This window comes from Antechinus flavipes, chromosome 2 (genome assembly GCF_016432865.1).
Source record: "Antechinus flavipes isolate AdamAnt ecotype Samford, QLD, Australia chromosome 2, AdamAnt_v2, whole genome shotgun sequence".
NCBI classification, from domain to species: domain Eukaryota; kingdom Metazoa; phylum Chordata; class Mammalia; order Dasyuromorphia; family Dasyuridae; genus Antechinus; species Antechinus flavipes.
This window is the reverse complement of record NC_067399.1, coordinates 423,517,036-423,540,123: the sequence shown is the minus strand read 5'-3', so window position 1 is coordinate 423,540,123 and position 23,088 is coordinate 423,517,036. Positions and strand designations below refer to the sequence as shown.

The 23,088-nt window shown below is 36.1% G+C and overlaps 1 protein-coding gene and 1 long non-coding RNA gene across 4 annotated transcripts in view; both read right to left on the bottom strand.

Moving 5' to 3' along the window:
- Nucleotides 1-23,088, bottom strand: part of KCNIP1 (potassium voltage-gated channel interacting protein 1) — a 576,971-nt gene that overhangs the window by 207,468 nt on the left and 346,415 nt on the right. The window lies entirely within an intron of this gene.
- LOC127550194 (uncharacterized) lies at nucleotides 13,685-22,632 on the bottom strand. Its single transcript, XR_007950791.1, has 2 exons — nucleotides 15,626-22,632; nucleotides 13,685-13,806 (listed from the first exon to the last, which is right to left on the bottom strand). It is a non-coding gene; the product is annotated as an uncharacterized LOC127550194 (long non-coding RNA).

Below are 23,088 nucleotides of genomic sequence, written 5' to 3'. Positions count from 1 at the left end.
TACCTTCTGAAAGGAGATCCCTGGATCATATTTTAAGAACCGATAGACTTGATGATATTTAGTGTCCTTTCCATCTTTTAACCTTCACTCTGTGATTTTTTTAAGAGTTATTTCCAATAAGTAATGTCTGGGCTGCATGAAAGATAGTGAGTCTTCCATTAATGGAAGTTTGCAAATAAAGGCTGGTGTTACATTTTTTTTAAAGGCATTAGTTACTCCATTTTACCTTAATCACCATTTTGTAAGCTAAATTTCAGCTGTTTGTAAATTATCTGATTTTAGAAAAGTCGATTTTCCCTCCTCAAAATCACCTGACTTTTATGACAAAGAGTCAGACCAGATTGAACAACAAGAAGTGCCAAATACTGTGTAAGGTAATAGGGATACAACTGTTAAAAATGAATTAATTCCTGCCTGCAAATTAAACAGCATTCTAATGCGAGAGGACAAGTACATATAAAAACAGAGTGAATACATTAATAAACAGAACTATCTATTAAGTAGTTTAATATGAGATGTTTTAGGAAGGGGGACAGCTGAACAAAGGTATGTATTACCTTTTATCAGGTCCCTCTCCCTGGATAAGCGCCCTATCTGTGGTCTCCTTCAGAAATAGATTATTTTTATAATGGATCTTGCTCTTGGTCCTCCACACAGACAGATGGGTTGTTACAATTGGCTCAAGGCAAGGGTACAAGAATTTTTCAAATAGGGAGTTGATTTTTCATTTTATGTAGGGGCATGCAAATATGAGGAAAAGATTTTGCCTTGTTAGAGAAGCAAAGCACTATGGAAGTCACATTTTCCTCTGTAATACAGAATGAGTCTTGAACAGAAAGTTAGGAATGGGAAATAATAAATCAAAAGGGAAGGTTAATCAAATATACTTCAGAGCTCTGATTAGTATTTCTTCCTAAAATGGGAAGTTTGTTATTCCCTCTAGATAATATGGATAAAGATGTGTGTATGTATATGTGTGTATGTATACTTTCCCTTCTCCCAAATCACTCTTTTCAATGACTTCTTTGGGGCAAAAGACTAATGGTATAATATTAGTATATAATAAAAATTCCAACTTTGGCAAAGCTCTTGGAATGAAGATCTCCCCAATGAAATTATCTCTGTGCAACATCATTAGATTGATTGAAAAAGCTTCATAGGATTGTAATCCTTATCCCAAAATCCATTGGCATGGGGCTCTCCTCACTGGGAATTGGATGATTTCCTTGTTCTGGATGAGAGTGGGCTGAAGTTGACAAGAAGTTCCTGACTTCTTCAGCCCACTTTGAGATACCTCAAGTTTCAGATCTTCTTTGAGCTTTGGGTTATTTAGGGGACTGATTTCCAGCTTCAATTAGGAAGATGGAAGAGGCGAATCCTACTTCAGGTTGCTGAAGGAAAGCCTGGGAGAAGCTGGCAGTCTCTATCTCGTCCCTATTCCTAACTTGCTACTCTAGAGACTTTAAGGATTGTAGGAGATCTAGGATTCGACGTTAAGCTGAGTTACCTCATTCTCAACAAGAGAACTCCTTCACTCTGTATTGTCTGGTATATATTCTCCTATATATTCCTTCTAGGATTTCTGTTTTGCTATTACTTGAATAAGTGGGTTTCTTTGCTATTTGCACATAATGACAGCCTCCTCAACAAGTAGTTCTATCTACACTTGAGATCTCCCCTACAAATTAGAGCTCGATAGGTAGGATAGAATACAAAAGCCATTTACTCCAGCTGCCTTTGTTTAAGAGTCAAGGAAACTGTGACCCAAGGAAGTTAAGGCACTTGTCAAGAGTCACACATAATTACAAGGCAGAATTTAAAATTAAGTCCACTGGGAATAGAGAGCCAGCACCCTTCCAATATGCCATAATTCAAGACAACTACAAAGGACTTATGAAGGAAGATGGTTTCTATATTCAGAGGAAAAAACTGATAAATATTAACATGTTTAGAATGTATATATATATATATATATGTATATATATATGAAAAAACACACACATATATGTATATGTATGTGTATATTACATATTTATGTCTAATGGTAGCCATCACTAAGACAGGGGTAGGAGGAAGAGGGAAGAAAAAAAAATTACATGACAGTTTTATTATATATTTAAAAGAAATAGCAAGTTGTACATAATGGATTGCAGTTTCATTTTTTTCTACTTATTTTATTTTACTATTGCTTATTTTATTTCATAAATTTAAAAGTTAAATTAAATTTTAAAAATGCTTATTTTATTTCATAAATTAAAAAGTTAAATTAAATTAAAAAAATAATTCAAGGGATTCACCAGTCAGCCTAATTTCTTATCTTGCCCCCCTTAAATGTACTTAATTTCTCTCCTGTATTTGGCAGGGCTTCCAAAAAATCCGGATTTGATGAAGTTTCATGATGGAAGTCTGAGTTTTTATCTAGACATTGGCTCTTTTCAGAGGTAAAAAGTAATGGACTTTATTCCTCATTTCTTTTTTGCAGAGAATGGGATTTGGATGATATTGTGACATTTGGAGAAGGAGATGGAAAAGGACAAGAATCAGAATGCTGGTCAGGTCATCTGGGATAGGGCTTGGACAATAACACCTATTTTAACCTTCCCATGTGCTTCTTCTATTGCTATTCCATTCTCTTGACTCTCAAAATGGGCTGGCTAAGAAAATCTTCAAAGCATGCAGCCAAGAGGCTTAGCCAGACTGCTAAGTGGAAAATCATTTGAATCCAAATCATGGCTAGCATTGACATATCAGATAGCATGGTGGGTATCAGTAACTAAGAAGGCTGTGGATTCCACAGAGAGAGAGAAAATGGATTACAGCTGGGTACATGCCGGGTCCTGAGAGGAGCTAAATTGGAATTTAAGTTCATTAGAGTTGAACAACCATCCTGAGTGAAGGGCATTTTTCTCCTTTGCTATTGAGGGGTACAGTGATTCACTGGCCCATGGAAGCAGATCTGCTCACAAAATGGAAAAGCCTTTGGCCAAATGCAAATTACCTTTATTCTACAGAAAGATGTTTTCCCAGAACTTACTTGGAAATGACTTTCTTGTGCAGTTACTTGCATGCACCAATTGTTCTCCTGTAGTATTTAATTTGTCTCCAGTGTAATGCTTAGTTGGCTCTTCTCCCTGGAATAGGGTGATTCAACCACTCTGGGAGCCATTGGTGCCAGGTCTCTTCCACAGAGGGAATATCTGGGGATATGTCCTGCTGCTCTCACTGGGCATGAGCTCTTTGGAAAGTTTCCTGCAGCTTAGTTAGACTTTGCCATGCAGGTGTTGGGATGACTCCTCTGTTGATCAGCTGCTCATTTGGAAGGCCAGGAGAATAATTCTACTGTCTTTAAATCAACCCTTTGATTGGCATCCATATTTCTCCAAAGGAGGCTATGTCATGGGGACTTAACTAAGACCTCATCTGCCAGGTCCATTTCCCCATACCACCATCATCCTCAAAAGTATTTCATTTCATTCAATGGATTGACTGATTGATTTCTACAAGCATTTATTATTGTGTGCCAGATACTGTGCTAGACAATTCAGGATACAAGCATAAAAAAGAAGTAAGTCCTGTTCTCAAGAAGCTTACATTCTGCTGAGTGAGAAAGGGTATAAAATCTGTATATAGAGAAGTAAATAAATAAATATATACATACATACATATATATATATATGTATATATATACACACACACATATAGTATATATACATATACATATATATACACACGTGCACATATATTTTTATATGTAACATACATATATATATGAAATATGAAATGAACACACCATAATTTCCAGAGGCACTAGCAGTTGGAGAATCTGGAAAGGCATTTTTAAGAAGCAACACAAGATGAATTTTTTTTTTTTTTTTTTGCTTAATTGGGATTAAGTGACTAGCCCAGGGTCACACAGCTAGGAAATGTGAAGTGTCTGAGGCCAGATTTGAAGTCAGGACCTCCTGACTTCAGGGCTGGTGCTCTATCCACTGCACTACCTAGCTGCCACACAAGATGAATTTTGAAGAGAGTTAGCAATTTCAAGAAGTGGAAATAAGGAAGGAATACACACCAGAGACTGTGAACAAACTATCTAAATATGTGGAGGTAGAAAATGCATTATTGTATATGGAAACAGCAAGTTTTTTGGATAGAAGATAAAGTGATCTAAAGTGAATAATCATTAATTTTTCTGGAAAGAGAGGTAAGAGACAGATTTTGAAATATTTTGAATGAATGGCTAATAAAGGAGACTGTATTTCATCTGGGGGCAAACACAGTCTGAACAACTTGAGTTGTTTCTCTAACATCGGCTGAGACTATACCCTTCTAATTCCCAAATGAAGTCAGTAAACTATGGCAGTAAGGATACACTCAGAAGCGAGTGGTCTTGGGCAAGCCATTTCTCACTAGGTTTCAATTTCTTTAACTGTAAAATAAGGAAGTTGAATCAGAACATCCCTAAGGTCCCTAACTGACCTAAAATCACAAGTTTAAGAAGTACCATTGCAGATATTCTAGGTGACTTGAAAACAATACTAGAAAGGTCCATTTTCCTTTTGGGATACATATATACATTTAAGTTTTATTGTTTACATTACAAACATTAATAATGAACCCACAATCTGTGAGGTCTCATTTAATAAAATAAAACAAATGGTCAAAATAAATAAATGACCCCTTCTGAAAATGTATGCAACATTCCACTTCTGCTATACCTCCATTATCTCTATTTTTATATGTGTAATGAAGAAAAATATATTTTCTTTACCTTTTATCCCTTATTGCAAATAAAAAAAATTTAAAAAAATTTATCATAAAAAATGCATTGTGAAGCAAAAATTTCATTGGCTGTAAATAAAAATAAATAGATCTCATACAGCATCCTAAGTCCATCACATCTCTATAAGGAAGTGAGGAATATGCATCATCATTGAAATCTTGGATGGTCATTGTATCAATGACAGTTCTTAATAGTTTTCTAATTATAAGTTTTTTTGCAGTGTTGTAAAGGAATAACAATTTAGCCTCTTGGTTCTGTTCAGTTCATTGTTAATTAGATTATAAAAGTCTTCAAACTTGTTAATTTTTATAATACTGATGTTATTCTGGTTTTAGTTTGCATGCTACATCAATTCATATCTCTGTCCATGATTCTTTGAAAACATCTGTTTCCTCATTTCTTATAGAACAATAGTATTCCATCACATTTATACTCCATAATTTATTCAGTCATTCTTCAATTCATGGGTATCCTTTTAGCTTCCAGTTTTTTTTTCCTACCACAAAAAGTTGCCATAAACAGCTTTGAATGTACAATTTTTAAATTAGTTTTATTTTTCCAAATACATTCATAGATAGCTGTCAACATTCACCTTAGCAAAACCTTGAGTTCCAAATATTTCTTTCTCTCCTTCTCTCTCCCTCCTTCCTAAGAAAACAAGTAATCTGATATAGGTTAAATATGTGCAGTTCTAAACATAGGAGAAAGGGTGGGGTTTACGGAGGGATGTTCCAGATTATGAAGCCCAAAGGGGCAGTTGGTGGTTCCAGAGTCCCAACTGCTGAGAAAAGTTCTAGGATGAGACAGTGACAGAGGCATGGGCTTGAAGTAAAGGAAGTGGGTAGGAGGGGATAAAATTCAATCTGAGCCCCTAACAAAATGGAGGCCTTAGGGAGAACTTACTAATGGGACAAGGGGAACAAAGAAGGCCCAGCAGTGCCAGATCTCAAGTTATACTACAAAGCAGTAATTCTCAAAATAATTTGTTGCTGGTTAAAAGAATATAAAAACAAAACCAAAAAAAAATTGATCAATAGAAGCTATATAACATATAGAAGGAAATGTAACTAATATTCTCTTATTCAATAGATAGAAGAATCCTTTGGATATATAAGCATATATCCACATGGATACATGACCCAGATAGGAAAGGTCACATCATAAACAAATTAGAAAAACATGGAAAAAAATTACCTATCAAATCTATGGATAAGAGAAAAGTTCATAACTAAATGAGGGATAGAGAAGATTGCAGAAAATAAAGTGAGTAATTTTGATTACACAAAATTAAGTTTTTCTACAAACAAATCTAATAAAACTAAGATTAAAAAGGAATTAATTGACTGGGGAAAATCTTTTTAGCAAATTTCTCTGATAAAGGTCTTATTTACAGGATAGATAACCAAGATACACTAAAGACCTTAACAAGAATGAATCCAAACAGATGACAACTACACACTTCTGGTAATTCACATGGGTACAAATGACTCTTCCAGAAGGAACCTAAAAAGTGTTACTAATGATTATGAAGTCTTGAACAAGAAACTGAAGACCATAAGGGCATAGGTTTTGTTTTCCTCACTCTTGTCCATTGAGTACAAAGAACAGAAAAGAGAAAAATTAATTTGGGAAGTGAACAGCTGACTAAGAAGATGCCGTCTGAAAAGGGGACTTAGATTTTTAGATCATAGCTTACAATAAAATGTTGACAGATTCCTGGCTTGAAATGGAGGATACCTCAGAAAGGTTGGTAATAATGCATTTGTCAAGTGCCTTGCAAATCAAATGGACTTTTTAATTAAAAAAGAATGGGGGAGGGAATAGAGTTTTTAGGTCATTAGAGATTAACCATGAATTATAAAAAGTAGCACCTGAGACACCCAGAATTTCATAGAAGATTGTGGTTCAACCTACAACTTCAAATGTCTATACAAATGTCTAAAATCTATTCTACAAGAACTAGAGGCCCTAATGCAAGAATACAAATTCAAACTTATATTGAAAATTGGTGGAATGAAACTTAAGACTGAAGTATGGCTGGGCACACTTTATTGAAAAAAACAAACAGAATAAGTAAAATGGAATAGGAACCTAACATTTTCCATTAAAAAGACACTCTCACGTGAGAAAATCTGGGCTTTGGGGAAAGGTGGTGGTTGTGGTAAGGAGAGAGAAATGATGGACACCGTTGGGGGAAGATCAAAAGAGGAAAACACAAAAGTGATTTTTGGTCATTGAAACATAATGCAGATTACCCAGACACAAAGAAGAAGTTAATGAAGAAATTATGAAACAGATCACAAGCTTAGAAAAAAGACATGCTATAGCAGTGATGTGGAACTTCAATTACCTGTACATCTTCTGGTACCTGTGCCAAAAACAGAACAACCAAAAATTTCTTGACTTGCTTTAGTGATGGTGTCTTCCTTCAAAAGTTGGAGAAACTAACAAAGTAAACTTTTATTCTGGTTCTGATTCTTACTAGCAGGGAAAAGTTGCTTGCTCAGTAAAAAATACTGGACAACAGAGAGAAGTGATCACTCCATCCTAGAATCTGTGATAGAGGAGAGAATATCTAAGTATAATCTGACACATGCTCAACCCAATGAATCAAAGGTAGATTAATTCTAATTTAAAGCATTTCAATAACTGGCTGTTTACCCAGTTAAAGTGGCTATTGTTAGTGCCTCTGCCAGGATTCCAACTGAATTTCATTTTCTTCTTTTAATTATAATGATTAAAAAATAAGATCTGTTGAATTAAAAAAAAGTAATAGCTGAAGTAGTCAGATTGAAACAATATTAGAAAGGATGCCCTTAAGGAGAGGGTGACATTTTCAGAAAGTGATGGTATCTCATTTTTAAGAAGAATAAAATGCCAGATTAAAGTTTCACTATGAGTATTCTAGTCATGTTTTCAGCTTGTGCAGCATCTTTTCTTCTCAATCATACTGTTTCATTTCTCTATGAATAAGCCTGTATCTGGGGATGGCTGGCAGCTGACTGCTGTTCTAATCCACTGGTCCCATAATTAGTTCCAAATGTTATTTTCATAAAGCCATATTCTTCTTGATGTCTCCTCAATTCCCCTGCTACTTCTTACATGTGGCCCATTAGCTAAGGGCCAGAAGCCATCCTACTTAGAGTGCAAAGATACCCTAGCTTACAACTTCAGGAAGTACTTAAGTTAACCCTTTGGTATAAAGTATGAATCCTGAGAGATGACCTTTTCCTGTGACTATCTAAATTCTACCTGTTGAAGAGCTGGAGTAAAACAAAAACCCTGTATGTAGTTGCTTCTCTTTACCCAGATCCTCCTGGGTAAGGGAAAAAAAAAACTGTCTAGAAATGGCTTCTGTGACTCCCCCAAACTGCACTGATCTCTATTATTTGGACTTTTTATGTATAGCTTGGTCAATTCAGCACCAGTATTCATAGTACATTCTAAGGTCCCCCTGATAGTTGTAATCTTGTATATTTTGAATAAGGAGGTCAGTGAGCTGGTGAACTGGCTGTAGCTTCAGGAATTCAGGTCAAAGATTTCTAGTTCTCTGCCTTTCCCTCATCTCCTTCCCAAGTTGTAGGGTAATTCTCAAGAGATATGTTGTACTTTCCAGGGACATGATGGGCGCTGAAAATAGCTTATTCACCCAAAACCAAATAGCAAATAAGTCTAGGGAGTTACCATTGAGAGGGAAAGAACTTATCCAAAAGACAGACACGAACTTGCTATAGACCTGATTCAAAAAAGGGTTAAAAAGTTTGACAGAAAAGAGAGATAAATACTCCCCATGGGGAAAAGTAGCCGATAAGTAGCAGCTCCTCAGAAGAGTAGTAGGTTTGGAAGCCTCTCCATGTGTCTCAAATGGAAGACAGAATCTCAGGGAAGAAGTATCCAAGAGCAGCAATTAATGATAAGCAGCAGATGACAACAATTCAGCAGAAAAGGTACGTATTATGGTAGATAAGCAGGATGTAGTAGCAGTTTAGGAGAGCAGCCTAGCAGTAGCAGTTCAATAGTAGATAGCTCAATAGAGAAAATATCCCAGCATCAAATAACGTTAGCAGTTCTGTGGGTAAGCAGCAAGCAGAAGCTTTGGAGGTGGAAAGCTACTGAAGCTGAGATAGTCATTGCAGCATTAATTGTCCAGGGATGAGTGTTCCCTCTTCCATTGGTGGCAAGGGAATCCTTGGGAGATTGTGTTCCTGAATATTGATTGGAAGAGTTTTTTTTTCCTTGTCATTTACTAAGCTATTCTGTTTAGGTGAATGCCTTTTGCCTTGTTAGTATATAATCTGATTTAGTCTGGTAAAAAGAAACATTTGATGGAACATTGGACTTGAAAGATACTCATCCAAAGAAAACTTTGAATACTTCGCAGGGAGATAAGAGATGGAAGATCATGCGTGACAGAAAGTTGACCAATTTGACTGAATTGTAAAGTACATGAATAAGAATAATGTTTATTGTTTGGAAAGGTAGACTCTGACACTAACTGTCTAACTTTGGATAACTTTTTGACCAAAGTCTTTTGGAACTTTATCTCTAAAATCCCTGAGGCTCAAGGAGGATTTTCTCAAGGTCACAGAGTTATAAATATCAGATTCATTCCTATTAGATTCATCCTTGATGACTTACAAACCCCTTGTAGAAATATCAGGACAATAGAATAGGGGCAAGTTTGAGAAGTCACACTTACATTCTCAAAAAGCACCTGGGGGAAAGGACATAGACCAACAGCGATTGATCCTCTCAGCACTCCATCTGCACTGAATCACCCACCACCAAGGTTCCAGGACCCTGTTTTATCTCCTTCATCCCATCCATGACATTCCTCTTTCCCTTCTACCTGTAACTCTCTTTCTGTTCCAATTATTGCTTTATTCTAATAAGCTTCAGAGCCAATGTCAACGCTTTCTTCTTCTGATCTGCTTCAGAAGCAGTGGGGGAGTAGAGAAACAGGTAGCTTACCCTCAACCCCCACATGAAGGACACCCAGCTGAGTTCAGACAGTGAGACAGATGAATGTACTCTGCTTTAGTGAAGATTGTGTTGCAAAAATACATCATCTGATTATGGGTGATTGAAGAGTCAGAAACAGAAATTGTTCACTATGATTTATACTGATTTCAGACAATGCTAAACAAGTCATAGGGAGGAGGTAACGGCCAGAGCCTGATCTGGAATGACTATCCCACAAATACACATTTCCCCTGGGCTAGTGGGACATTCGGATTGTTCTGTCATCCATCTATGGGTTTTTCAAATAGTATTTGAAAACAGATTCAGGGCATTTATCTTGCAAGCATTCTATTTGATTCTAAAGCTTTTCTCCTTATTATTTTCTGCTGGATGGGAAGTTAGCTGAAAATTAAATTGAAGACAACTTGTGAAAGAAAACAAGGCTGCTGCTGAATAATAAGGTTGGTGCTGGTCTGAGATAATCAGTGACACTTGCCCCCCTGTATGTTTGACAAGAGAAATTCTCTTTAGGAAATGTATCCTGTGAAGATTGAAGGCAGTAATTGGGGCCAGTGATTCATGTGCCCTTTATGCACTCATGAATACATTTGTCTTCCAGATTTACCCAGTTTCTAAAATACATGATTAGCTGAGGTGGTTGTAGTGGGGGGAAGGGGAGATATTTTTACAAAGATAAAGAATATGCACTTGAATAGATTTTCTATTTGATGTTAAATGAGTCTCAGGGAAGAGGTATTTCAATTAGTTGGTTTTAAAATGCTTCCCTATAAAAAGAGGCCCATTTTGTCTCCCAGCTCTTTCCTTCCAAGGAGAAGTAAATGATATATACCGTTGCCCATTTGTCACTCCTCCCTCAGCTTCCGTGTGCCTGGTATATTTCCTGTTGGGAAGGTGCCCTTATAGAGTCATGCAGGTTTTTTGTCTATTGATTCAGAGAGTGATAATCCATCAATGCACAAGAATTTACAATGTGCCAGGCACTGTGCTGAGTGCTGAGTTATAAAAACAAAAATGCAAAAAGTTCTTTTCTATCTTCAACATGGGGGATTCTTGTTAGGTTATTTTCAATTCATGCTAGCTATATTTTGTTTGAACATAGCTGTTTGCATGTTCTCTCCCTCAGACTGTAATCTCCTTGAGGGCAAGTAGTAGTTTTTTTTTTTCTTTTCTTTTTTCTTTGCTCTGTATCCCCAGCACTTAATTAAAGTTTATTGACTTTACTTTTCCTTTAAGGAGCTTACATTTCACTGAGGGCAAATAGCACACTCACAAATTTGTAAATAATCTATATATTGTAAGGGTAATGACAACTTGGAGGAATTAAGAAAGGGCTCATGAAGGAAATGGTGTTTGAGACAAATTCTAAAGGGAGCTGCAGTTCTGAGACCAGAGGCATGTTGGTAAATGTTTAATAACCAGCTGTCTGAAAAAAACAATACTAAACAACAAATTCATGTCATACTTTTAAATTTAATCTGCATTATTAATATTTTCTATATCATTTTTTAAAATCTAGACAATCAACAAAACAATAAATCAAGCCTTGGTCTGTAGTGTTTTCTGACTTCTGAAGTGGAAATATTCACACTGAAAATTTAGCCATTTATTCTGGAGTACAGCTAAGAAGTGGAGATAAGAAAGGAATATATTCAAGGCATGATGGTGGGATGTAGAATGTTATGTATAGGAAACAGCATGAAGGTTATTCTGGCTAGAGAGGGGCCAGGGATATGTAATCACCCTGCAAATTTGGGTAGAAACTAGATTGTAAAGAGCTTAAAATGAAGGAGAAACTTATATGTAACCTGGGGCACCATGGATTGTAGGCAGGTTATGGAGAAGTAGTTCTGAAACTTCTGGAACAAAGGAATGGTATGGTCAGACTTGTGTTTGTTGTAATATAAATTTGCCCATTATATGGACAAAGGGAAAGAGTTAATTGAAGGGAGATTGAGGGTTATGTGCAATTTTTGTTGTTGATTGGTTGTTTTTAGTAGTGTTCAACTCTTTGTGATTCCTTTTGGGGTTTTCTTGGCAAAGATATTAGAGTGGTTTGCCATTTTCTTCCTCTTTGTTTTACAGGTAAGGAAATGGAGGCAGAGTTAAGTGACTTGTTCAGGGTCATATAGCTAATAAAACGTCTGAGGTCAAATTTGAATTTAGGAAGATAAATTTTCCTAATTCCAGATCCATCACTCTATTACACAGAACCACCTAGCTGTCCTTTCTGTGCAACAGTCTGGGCAATAGATGATGAAGGCCTGAACTGGAATTATTGGGTAGTGAGCAGAGAGAAGGAAATGAACCTCAGAAATGTTGAGGAATCTGATTAGCAACACTCTTGGGAACTGGGTGGATATGGGACAGAGGGAATGAAGGGAGTGAACCTGGATGATTGAAATGACAGTAGTTCTTTTAATAGAAAAGGGGAATTGAATGGGAATTTGGTTTTGGACAAAAGATACTGAATTAATTCTGTTTTAGACATGTTGAGTTTGAGATATCAATGGAAAATCCAGGTAAAGATGTCCAGCAGGCCAACAGAGATAGTGGGCTGGAACTCAAGAGAGTGATAAACATTATCTATGCAGATTTTGTGTCATCTATTTAGAAATGATAGTTAAATCCAAAGTATGCAAATGAGATCAACAAGACAGAGCTCATGGAGAAGGAAAAGAAGAGGGTCCAATTGAGGACCTTGGCATATATAGAACTGAACATGAATGGTAATTCTGCAAAAGAGTCTGAGAAAGTTTTTGACAAGTCGTTTTTCTTGTCAAGTCAAACTCTATTTATGACCATGATACAAGTCTCCTCCCCTAGGGGCTTATTTCATTATTTCCTCTCTTTCTCTTCATCTGCTTTCTCTTTGTCTACTGAGTCTTTTTTTCATTGCCAACAGATTTACTCCAACTTTCCTCTTTGAAAGTTCTCACCTCTCCTTGCCACCCACTCAGGATAAATTTTCCTTTATTCTATTCTCCCTTTAAGTACCAAATTAGAACAAATCATCCACACTCACAGCCTCTTCTCACCATTCATTCTTTTTTCAGTTAATAAACATTTATTAAGCGCCTGCTCCCATATGCCCAGATTTTTTTTTTATTTAATAATAACTTTGTATTGACAGAATCCATGCCAGGGTAATTTTTTACAACATTATTCCTTGCACTCGCTTATGTTTCGATTTTTCCCCTCCCTCCCTCCACCCCCCGCAAATAATGATGAATGTTGGAGGGGATGCGGGAAAACGGGGACACTGATGCATTGTTGGTGGAGTTGTGAACGAACCCAACCATTCTGGAGAGCAATCTGGAATTAGGCGCAAAAAGTTATCAAAATGTGCATACCCTTTGATCCAGCAGTGTTTCTATTGGGCTTATATCCCAAAGAGATACTAAAAAAGGGAAAGGGACCTGTATGTGCCAAAATGTTTGTAGCAGCCCTGTTTGTAGTGGCTAGAAACTGGAAAATGAATAGATGCTCATCAATTGGAGAATGGTTGGGTAAATTGTGGTATATGAATGTAATGGAATATTATTGCTCTGTAAGGAATGACCAGCAGGATGAATACAGAGAGGCTTGGAGAGACTTACATGGACTGATGCTAAGTGAGATGAGCAGAACCAGGAGATCATTATACACTTCGACAACAATACTGTATGAGGATGTATTCTCACCAATCATTCTTTTCTCAGTCCCTTGAAATTTGGATTCCATCCTCAACACAACTGAAAGTTTTCTCTCTGAGTTGACCAAAAGTGCCTCAACTGCTAATTAGGATATTATTTTTTTTCAGTTCTTTTTCTCCTCAATCACTATTAACTATTCCTCTCTTTTTGCCTACTCTTTTTTCCTTTAATCTCTGTTGGTTCTACTCATGCCTATCTACCTGATTACTGTTTTTTTTTTTTGGGGGGGGGAGGAGGGGTTTCCTTTGTTGACCATAATCCCTATTCTATTTTCTTTGTTTTATGTTCTTTATATTTTCCAGGGTTCTGACCTGGATCCATTTACTTTATATACCTTATCTTGGAGACCTCATCAAATGTTTAAGTATGTTCTCTACACAGATGCCTCCTAAATCCATATATCCATTTCACCCCTGAATTACCCTTATTCACAATCTTTCTGGATTTCCTCTTAAGTCTTTCAAATTCAAAATGTTCAAAAGTGTATCTCATGATCTTTCTTCAATCCCTAAACTGCTTTTCTTCTTCTTCCTTATTTCTGCTTCAGATACCACGATTTTTCTAGTGATCCAAGTTCCTAACCTAGGTCCATCTTTGACTCTTTCCTCTACCTTACCTTCCATATTGAATTAGTTGTCAAGTCTTGTTGATTCTACTTCTTTAATATATCAGGCCCATCTATCCCATCCACTCATACATTTCTTGTCTTAATTCAGGCCATTATCACCTTTCCTTTGTATTCCTGTAAAAATCTCCTAATTAGTTTTCCTACTTCCAGCTTTTCTTGTCTTCATACTGTCCTTCACACAACGATCAAAGAAATGCATATTTCTCAAAACAACAACAACACATCAGTAGCTCTCCATTTCTTCTGTGATGAAATGCAAACTGCTTAGCCTGTCTCTCAATGTCTTCTCCAATCTCAGCTCCACATACCTTTCTAATGTATTTTACTCTCCACCCCTATCCTTTTCATAAATCCTGGATGACAGCCTACTTAAACTACTATCAGTTCCCTAAACTTGATACTCCCACCTCTGCCACTGTATATTTCCACAGGTAGTTCCTCATGTGTGGTATGTATTACCTCATTTTTACTCTCATTGTACCTGACTTCCTTCTAGGTTCAGTTTAGGTGCCATGTTTTCATGTGAATTTTTCTCATCAGTTGTTAATATTTTCTCCTTCATAAATTCTACTACAGTTATTTATATAGTTGACAAGGCAATTTTTATATTTCTTCAGTAGAATGTAACTTCCTGAGGGCAGGAAAGAATTCAATTTTGTGTTTATATTTCCAGCAGCCTATGCATAAAATATACTTAATTGATGTTTATAAAATTTCTAGAAATGTACATTTATTTTCACATGACTGTGTTGACCTTGTCCAGATATGGAGAATTGTTTAGGACATTTTTAGGTTAAGGGTAGCTAGATGGTGCAATAGATAGAGCACCAGTCCTGGAGTCAGGAGGACCTGGGTTTACATTGAGCTTCAGACACTTAACACTTCCCAGCTGTGTAGCCCTGGACAAGTCAACAACCCCAATTGCCTAGCAAAAGGAAATATATATGCACACACATATGTATACATGTATATACATGTATAAATTTAGGATAATTATTTTCATTTTGAAAAAGTTATAATAAGTACCAAAATTGGTCCTTTTGTCATCTATTTTTCAAAGCCATTAAAATGAAATTCTCAAGGTCTGAAATTTGCTTCAATTTCCTCATCTGTAAAATGAGCTAGAGAAGGAAATATCAAACCACTCCTGTATATTTGCCAAGAAAACCCCAAATGGAGTCAATGACGAATTGGACATGACTGAAAAACAACTGAACAGCAACATGTCTGAAAATCTGGGAAATTAGTGTGGTGTTATGGCAAGGGCACAAGATTTGTGGAATGTGAATCTAGGTTTGAATATAAATTCCAAATTATGTGATGTTGGGAAAATTTTTCTGGGTCTTGGTTGTTCAGTCATTTTTTTGGTCATGTCTGACTCTTCATGACTCCATTTTTTTGTTTGTTTTTTTTTGGGGGGGGGAGGAGGGGTTTCCTTTGTTGACCATAATCCCTATTCTATTTTCTTTGTTTTATGTTCTTTATATTTCCAGGGTTCTGACCTGGATCCATTTACTTTATATACCTTATCTTGGAGACCTCATCAAATGTTTAAGTATGATCTCTACACAGATGCCTCCTAAATCTATATTTCCATTTCACCCCTGAATTACCCTTATTCACAATCTTTCTGGATTTCCTCTTAAGTCTTTCAAATTCAAAATGTTCAAAAGTGTATCTCATGATCTTTCTTCAATCCCTAAACTGCTTTTCTTCTTCTTCCTTATTTCTGCTTCAGATACCACTATTTTTCTAATGATCCAAGTTCCTAACCTAGGTCCATCTTTGACTCTTTCCTCTACCTTACCTTCCATATTGAATTAGTTGTCAAGTCTTGTTGATTCTACTTCTTTAATATATCAGGCCCATCTATCCCATCCACTCATACATTTCTTGTCTTAATTCAGGCCATTATCACCTTTCCTTTGTATTCCTGTAAAAATTTCCTAATTAGTTTTCCTACTTCCAGCTTTTCTTGTCTTCACACTGTCCTTCACACAACGATCAAAGAAATGCATACTTCTCAAAACAACAACAACACATCAGTATCTCTCCATTTCTTCTGTGATGAAATGCAAACTGCTTAGCCTGTCTCTCAATGTCTTCTCCAATCTCAGCTCCACATACCTTTCTAATGTATTTTACTCTCCACCCCTATCCTTTTCATAAATCCTGGATGACAGCCTACTTAAACTACTATCAGTTCCCTAAACTTGATACTCCAACCTCTGCCACTGTATATTTCCACAGGTAGTTCCTCATGTGTGGTATGTATTACCTCATTTTTACTCTCATTGTACCTGACTTCCTTCTAGGTTCAGTTTAGGTGCCATGTTTTCATGTGAATTTTTCTCATCAGTTGTTAATATTTTCTCCTTCATAAATTCTACTACAGTTATTTATATAGTTGACAAGGCAATTTTTATATTTCTTCAGTAGAATATAACTTCCTGAGGGCAGGAAAGAATTCAATTTTGTGTTTATATTTCCAGCAGCCTATGCATAAAATATACTTAATTGATGTTTATAAAATTTCTAGAAATGTACATTTATTTTCCCATGACTGTGTTGGCCTTGTCCAGATATGGAGAATTGTTTAGGACATTTTTAGGTTAAGGGTAGCTAGATGATGCAATAGATAGAGCACCAGTCCTGGAGTCAGGAGGACCTGAGTTTACATTGAGCTTCAGACACTTAACACTTCCCAGCTGTGTAGCCCTGGACAAGTCAACAACCCCAATTGCCTAGCAAAAGGAAATATATATGCACACACATATGTATACATGTATATATATGTATAAATTTAGGATAATTATTTTCATTTTGAAAAAGTTATAATAAGTACCAAAATTGGTCCTTTTGTCATCTATTTTTCAAAGCCATTAAAATGAAATTCTCAAGGTCTGAAATTTGCTTCAATTTCCTCATCTGTAAAATGAGCTAGAGAAGGAAATATCAAACCACTCCTGTATATTTGCCAAGAAAACCCCAAATGGAGTCAATGACGAATTGGACATGACTGAAAAACAACTGAACAGCAACATGTCTGAAAATCTGGGAAATTAGTGTGGTGTTATGGCAAGGGCACAAGATTTGTGGAATGTGAATCTAGGTTTGAATATAAATTCCAAATTATGTGATGTTGGGAAAATTTTTCTGGGTCTTGGTTGTTCAGTCATTTTTTTGGTCATGTCTGACTCTTCATGACTCCATTTTTTTGTTTGTTTTTTTTTGGGGGGGGACAAAGATACTGAAGTGCTTTGCCATTTCCTTTTACAATTAATTTTATAGATGAGGAAACGGAGGCAAATAGGGTTAAGTAACTTGAAGAAGGAATCTTCTTGACTCCAGGCTCAGTACTCTATCCACTATACCACATAGCAATAACCTCATCTACAAAATGAGGGGGCTGGATTAGATAGCCACGAAAATCCTTAGAATATACATAAGTGTATGATTCTAATAAACACTTTTAAAGAGGTTTAGTGTTATATTGATTTCTACTTCTTCAAAGTCAAAAATAATCTAGCATTTTCTGATTGATAGCCTTCTTTCAAATGGATTGGCATTTCCTTGGCTTGTAATATCTTTCTCTAGCTTTCCAAACTTAAACTAACCCCTCATAGATGTTTAAAGCATATCAGGTTATCTCTGAAATAAGAGTCTTCTTCATCTTCCTAGCTGCTAAATTAACTTTGTTTGTATATATCTGATATTTATGTTTATGTGTCCATGTTATTTTTCTACCTGTCCTTGAATATAATATACTTCTTGAGGAGAGGGCCCTTTTGACTTTTGTATTTTTTTAAAATCCTTAAATCATGGCATATAGTAAGCATTTATTAAATAATGATTGATTGATTTATTGATAGAAGACCTACCTCCTATGTGTAAAAGAAGTGACTTTTACATGTGGTTAGTAACAACTACACAAAATCCATATCATACTTGTTCTTTCTAAGCCAAGTGGGAACATTTTGTTTGAATAGTAAATCATCCTAATTCCATGTGATAGGGGTGTTATTTAACAACCAAGGTTACCTTTCATGCAGGCAATGTATTAGTATACTATCCATCTCAGGAAACCAGCCCCGAGGACCAGGAGATGCCTAGGTTGCCTTCCCAGAAAGCATCCTGAGCTCCTGCCGGCACTGGCAAGGGGACTTTTCCCTTCACCTACAGTTTCTTGGGGCAGATCCAGCCTAGGCAATGTACTCACAGTTGTCAAAATGGACCTTCCTCAGCAGGAAATGTGTAGTGGAAAGGAAGCTGACTGTTAGTCCTTTTTTCTATCTCCTGGGGACACACTTAGTACTCTCAGAAATCAGTGCAAATGTCAACTTTCAGCATTCTTCACTCCTGATCTCTAGTCAGTCCCAATCACAGGGTATATTTTTGCAACAACTTTTTTTTCTTCTGTTTTTCTAATGAATAAATTCAACTTGTTGAAACCAGACACCACTGTCTCAGATATAGCTCCGTGATTGATGTTCTGTACTTTGGAGTCTGATCAGCTCTGAGGACTAAGTTGTGAGTGGGGACGTGATATGACTTTATGACTGATTTCTTTCTGCTACCTTTATCTTCTCACTATTCCCCTCCCTGGCCCATTTCCAGAAAGCATGTTTTCAGCACAGGCTTAGAAAACAATGGCGTGATGAATAACAATAACAGTGAGTCCCTTGGGTCTATGGAAGGAGCTGGTAAGACACCTGGGTTCTAAGGATCCCTTTGAAGCATTGTGGAGACTTTGATAACTTTTTGGGAAAGTGATCAGGGAGACACATTCACTGAATTTTTTTTTTCCCAAGAAAGGGTATTGGTATTGGTAATTTTGTTTTTTTTCTTCATACATATCAATCATTTCTAACTCTTCATGACCCCACTTGGATTTTTTTTTTTTTTTTTTTGGCAAAGATACTGGGATGGTATGCCATTTCCTTTTCCATCTCATTTTACAGATGAGGAAATTGAGGCAAAAATAGTTAAAAGATTTGCCCAGAGTCACATAATTAGAAAGTGTTTGATGCTGGGTCTGGAGCTTTAGCCACTATGCCATCTAACACTATCTCAGCATTGGTAACATTGGTGTCCCAAATCAAACATGCTTCAAATACTATTTGGGGTTCAATCGAACAAGTCAAAGGAGCATGTTTCAAATGCTGGTTCTGCTGCTTAGTGACCTTAGTCTCTGGGACTCAGTTTCCTCAACTGTAAAATAAAAGAGTGAAAGTGAACGAGCTCTCAATTATCTTCCAGCTCTAAATCTATAGCCCTGTGGTCTGCTTGGACATCTAAAAATCACTTATGCCATGGAGTAGGACAGAGGTCATCATCCCCTTTTAGTCTTCTCCAACTAACTCCTGTGCTTTTGTGGGCCTCTTTTAATATCCTGTGAATGAAAAGGAGCTGACAGAAATTTTTCACTTTAAGTCAAATTTTATAGTTTATATTGAAATCAACCAGTTAAAAAGGCAAATGTAAAATGCTTAAAGGCTTTTAATTGGAGGTCTTTTATCTGAGTGTAGAATTATTTAACCATTCTAGATTATACTACATACTTGCAAAGATCTCTTCTAACTCTAAAATTCTATGATTTTATAATTCTTTAGCTAACTGAGGTCTGCATCATGAATAGTACCTGGGGCTATAGGCTAATAAGCTGTCAGACCCCTCCTGAAGAAGTTGTATTTCATTTGAAGACCTGAAGATGGCAAAAGAAAGAAGAAGCAAATCAAAGGAGATGATCAGAAGAGAGCAGAAAAGAGCAATGACATCGCCAGACATTTGAGGTGCTTCTTCAGCATTGAAGGCTCAATTTATCCTGGCCATATATATTCCTTGGTCACTCCTTCACTAGTGTTCCCTAGTCATTCATGTTCCCAACATGTTTTTCCTTTCTTCCTTTGGTAGTGTGATAACATGTAAGATTTTTATTTTTTTGTATTATTGGGGGGGAGGAGGCTTTTTTGTCTTTTTTTTTTTTTTTTTTTTTTGCAGTTCCCTTGATTAAAATGTCTTAAGCTTTGAACTGTATCCTTTGGTTTTTCTAATAAAATAAAACACACATGTTGGGGCTTATAAGCTTTTTAGTGGATACTGGCTCACCAAGTATCAATCTTTAATCTGGAATAGCTTTTTTTTGGGGAGGGGTCATCATGTCATGGGCAGCACTGGGTGCTTCATTTGAAACTACAAAATTCAAGGATGCCTGGCAACTGTAGCAATAAAAACCCATGTACTGCTTATTTTTCAGTAGACACAAAAGTGGGGCCATTGTTCTGGACATTCTATTCAGCTCTCAGAACATTATTGCTAGTTCAACACAACTTAAATTAAATTCCATTTAAATCAATAAAAACTTATTAAGTGTCAGCTATGTTAAAAGCACTGTACTACACAAATAGACCCGTTAATTTTGCTACATGACTTTCAAGGAAAGAGACAGAGAATATATTCTTTCTCAGATGCTATACTTTTCTGGAAGATAAAACCTATTCCTGCCCTTTCTATCCTTCTAAACCATGTCAGGAAGGAATGGGGGAAAGCAATGGTTGGAGGGGTCTTGGTATGAAAATATTTTTGGTTAAGAATGGGTTGTGGAAGGACTGAAAATAAATTCTATTTATCTTTGTTGCCTAAATACTTCTTAAATTCTTTCTCAACATTCCCAAATTCACTAGAATGTGAACAATTATAGCAAAAAGCTATTCATAGGTGGAAGGGGGTTGATTGAATTATTTATCAAAGTGACATTTTAATTATAGTGAAAAATGAGTTTGTTGTCACCAAGACTGAGAAAAGTGTTTTAAGGCCTCAAAAAATCCCACCAAAGTAAATTAAAAATGCTAACTTCTTAATGATAACTCTATTAGAAATAAAGGAAGGTAGAAGCAATTTGAAATGATTGAAGTGGGGATGTGTATGTAGCAGATTCTTACTGAAAAGAATTCCTTCAAGAAGAGAGGTTCAATGAATCCACATTAGGTATTTTATTTAGGCTCTAGAAGTGGGGCATTATCCCTGAATTTCTTCTATTTCTTGTGAGCACTAAAGCCCTCCAGAAGGCCTACCATTTAAGAGTTTCCTGTAATTTTCAAATTCTCACAATCTGTTTTTCCCCACAGTATCCTTAAAACCAAGGATGTCTGTGTCTCAACACTTGGCAGGAGGCTGTCTTTTGGGGTTCATAGGAGGACTAAGGAGCACAATCACTTTCCTGCATCATTTCTTCAAAACAGAAGTGACTCCCCCACACAGATGAGTTCTAAATCTGGTGACGACCCAGCTAGTTGTTGCCCCTGATTCATCTCTTTAGAGTCAACTTCTCCATGTATTTGCCTAATGTCAAATTAAATTATTGAGCCTGGATTCTAGTAGCTAAACACAGATGATTTTTAAAAGATTTCTAGAACTAGAAAGGACTTTAAAGAGTAATAACAACAATAAATAATAACAAGAATATGGTAAAACCCACACGAATTCAACTAAAAACCTGTCAAAAATGAAACATTCACAAAATGGCCAAGATATTCAGATTTGTTCACAAGATGGTTTTATGATAGGGATTCAGGATCAAGTTACTGCCATAAGAAATTATATAAAAGTCATCCTTAAGAATACCAGAATTATTGACTGGTACAATAGTCTGCAGAACATTAAATATAAAAAAATATAAGATGGCAACTTGCCTCTGGACCATTTTTGTCTGAACTTAATTGAAAAAAGACAAGAATAATAAGCTAATAATATTAATATTAATAACCACCAAAATTATAAAAGGGTTGTTTTTAAGGAATCTGGCCTGAGTGACCAATACAAATTATTCAAGGAAATGGCATACAATGAGCAATACATCATTGTAGACTATAAAAATTTTTGCATCTGCCAAATACTTAGTAAGGCATGACCTGGTGGCAAGAATTGTTCATGCAAAACTCGCTATCTTTCATGGACTGACTGATGATCAATGACCATATCATAAACAGAAGTCCCAAAATATCCTGGACAATTTTACTGATAAACTGTACTGGAACCAGACCATTGTTGTTTGCTATTTTTCAGACATTCATGATTCCACTTCTTTACTTCCAGGCTGGCCCTCTTTACACTATGCAATGCTGCTGCTTGTAATCACATTTGAGAAGAAAAAATAGAGGAAATATAAGGAACATGAAAGTTTTGATCGTCAGAGACCCATGTGGTGAGTGCCTGCAGAATTTTTGGCTATCATAAGAACACATAATAAGAGTTGAGTTGATCCTCACATGTCACTGAGTCCAACATCCTCATTATAAGGGGAAACAGTCTCTGAGAGATAATATGACTTACTCAAGATCTCAGAGTCAGTAATAAGTCACAGAGGCATAATTTGAACACAGTTCCCATGAGTCTAAAACTAGCCCTATTTCTTCTCTACCATACTACATTTCATTGAATTATTATAACAGTCCTCTGAGGTAGTCCATGAAAGTACCATCCCCATTTTATAGATGAAACTGAGATTTGAAAATGTTATATGACTTGTCAAAGATCACAGAGTATTAGAGTTAAGATTTGAATCCATGTCTTCTGATTCTAAGTGCAGCCCCCTTTCTATTTGGGAAGAAGTTTTGGGGGTTCTATGAATTTGGATGGGAAAAATACATTTTTATTTTCACTAATCTCTAACTTAGTATTTTTAAACTGTTTTTCCTTTTCTTTTTCTGGAGTCTCTTCTTTGGCAAACTAGTGAACTAGTGAAATTAGGGAAACTATGAACCCCTTCTCAGAATAATGTTTTAAATGCATAAAGTAAATACACAGTCTTATAAAATAAAGCTAGTATATTGGAATAGTTCTTGAATTATTTTAAGTTCATGGACCCCAGGTTAAAAAGATCATAAAGATTTTATCATAAAAACATAAAGATTAATAATAAAGGGACTAAGACAGGCAGACATTGCCTGGTTCTCTATTTGTTTAAGTATTATGGCATAGTAGAAAGAGAACTGAACTTGAAA